Below are 2,720 nucleotides of genomic sequence, written 5' to 3'. Positions count from 1 at the left end.
CCATTAACCAATAACAAGAATACCCCTCTAAACAATTCAAGTAGATATTAATAACTACATTTTCGTCTTTCATAAATTAAATTACGAAAAACAAAAATAAAATATAGTTGGGTATCAATAATTGATACTAATTATTAGTATAGCCGGTATTATAAACAATCTACACAATCTAATCAGTACTGAAAAACAATGTATAGGCGTATATCTAAGCAATTTACATCACATGGTCGTCGTCAATGAACTGTTTCTTGGGAAATGGATAAAAATAGACAAAAACCAACATTGATAGTCCAGTTGAATACTTTACAACACTGCTAATAGGTACCAAGAAAGCTCACTCTATACACGTATTGAGCTTATAATATAATATATAATCGCAGCGACGCACTGTGGTTCGGATTAATAATCTAACTAGACAAAATCATATATGAATGTCCTTCAAAACAATAAATGTATCGTGTTATTTTCGTCTCATCAACTTCTTTATTATCAGGATTTCCAAATTGATAAAAATAATTATGATTTTTGTGATTTATTAGATAAAAGTTCATCGTTTTGCTCGACCATTTATATTCTCTATACATTTTCCTTCATTTACCTATACACGCATAGAGTAGACTATTATTAATTTTTGTTAACGCGAACGCTTGCGCGAGTATTATTCATTACAATAGGTTTTGAAAATCCTTCCAATTCCTAAGAAACATTCAATTAATTGCTTCCAAATACCTACCTATCAGCTGTTAACATTATTCTGGTGAATTATTTTGAACACGGCGACTTTATTACTCATTGTCTTTTAATCACAATTTTGGTGATCCACCGCGTACCGTGGACTTCATTGATACACTTGTGCTTTAATTCTTAAAACAGTCAATAGATCGATCATTACAGACAACAAACCTACGTAAGTACTAAATAATTTTATTGTATTATTATTTATTTTCTGTTACCATAAATAATTATTATTTATATTATAAATATGCGGTACCTGAAAATAAGTTTGTAAGTCTTAAATTTCATGACTGACTTAATATGTCACAAATCGAACTATTTAAATAGCAATTATTATTTAGAGAATGTCAGCGACCTATTATGTATATATGTTGCATACTGTTTTTTTTCTCTCTCTGGTCCACGCGAAAAATGGACAAAACGCAATGCGTTTAACGCATTTACACAAAACCTTTTGTTTTATATTTTAAAATACTTAATTATTTTACTAATTTTAGAGTAAAATCATCAATTAAAAAAAATTTCATTTTGAAAGTTGAATACAAAAAGTAGTAATAATAAATAATAATAAAATAAAAAACTTATAAAACCCTCAAAAATTATAAAAAAAAAACATCAATTTTAAGTGAAAGCCTTTTATCTAATACTGCACTGATATTTTCTAAAAATACAAAATTAATTTTTTAATATTTACTTAGTTTTACATTTTTAATTCTACATATTCATACTTAGAAATCTTAATAATATTATGCCTACTTATTTTACAAATAATTAATTAGTTAAAATTCTGCTTTTATTTAGCTTCTATTAATATTTATTTTTTTAATGTGTAAATTACTTATGTGATACTTATACTTCTTACTATAATATAGTGTTACAGATTAGTTAGGTACAAAGCTATCATTATATGCTTTTTACATGTAATTAAATCTTAGATTGTGCATTTTAAGAAAAATGTATTTATTGTACTGTTTTATGTTGGGTTTTATTTATATATATGTATATAATTTATTGTTATGAATAATGTAACTTATTGGACCTGCAAATTTTATAAATTTAAAATGTTAAAAAATGTAAGTTAATTAGGAATTTAATACCTACTTAATAAACAATATTTTAATACAGTTAATGTATATGTGATAAACTAATAGGTACAGCATATTATAAAATATTTTATTATATGTAATAATATAATACCTAACTTATTATAGATATTAAGATCAATTAGGTATTTAATACTTAAACTAAATTATGTACACCTAACTTATAACATGTATAAGTACCATTAAATAATTTAAATACCAGATAAACAAAAAATTATTAATTAATATATACTTATCAAACTGGCTCAATATTAATGCAGTATTATACAACTACTTATTAATGTATGTTTTAAATGAAGCAATAAAATAATTTTATTTCTTAAATTCAAATACTCTTACTAAAAATATAAATAAGGAGTTTAATTAGGTACCTATATTAGTTTTGTTTTAAATACAAGATGTCTAAACGAGATAAGTCAGTAATAAGGCGAAGTGTGAAACGAGAAATTACTAAAATTAAAAACTTATACTTCAACACGACCAGTAGTGATGATATTAGTTCAATAATAAATACAAATAACGAAGTTAAAGTAAATTTTATAGTAAAATTATTACCTAATCATCACCTAATATAGATTGTTAATTACAGATAACATATAACGAAGAAAGTGAACCATCTAACTCTGTATCATCAAATTTGTCATTTCATTATTCAAATAATGAACATAATGTGTGTCTTAACTCCACATTTCCAAATATGTCTTGTTTATATTTACATAAGGAGGTAAATGAGCTTCTAAACCCTGTATCATCTCTTTATTCAGATAATGAATTTTCAAGTAAAGAAATGTTAGCACCAATAGAAAATAATTCTTTTGAAACTGACTTTGGTTGTTGGGCTATTGAATGTAATGTTCCACAAATTACTGTTGATAAATTATT

At 24.5% G+C, this 2,720-nt stretch overlaps 1 protein-coding gene across 1 annotated transcript in view; it reads left to right on the top strand.

The window, feature by feature from the left end:
• Nucleotides 1-609: 609 nt before the first annotated feature.
• Nucleotides 610-2,720, top strand: part of LOC112685561 — an 8,969-nt gene continuing 6,858 nt past the window's right edge. The window contains exon 1 of the mRNA XM_025557495.1: nucleotides 610-907. The gene's annotated coding sequence lies outside the window, so the exon portion shown is untranslated. The remainder of the gene's footprint in view (nucleotides 908-2,720) is intronic.

The sequence above is a fragment of the Sipha flava genome, unplaced genomic scaffold, assembly GCF_003268045.1.
Source record: "Sipha flava isolate LNK unplaced genomic scaffold, YSA_version1 282_pilon_pilon, whole genome shotgun sequence".
NCBI lineage: Eukaryota > Metazoa > Arthropoda > Insecta > Hemiptera > Aphididae > Sipha > Sipha flava.
The sequence above is the reverse complement of the archived record's forward strand: the minus strand, read 5'-3'. Positions and strand labels throughout refer to the sequence as shown.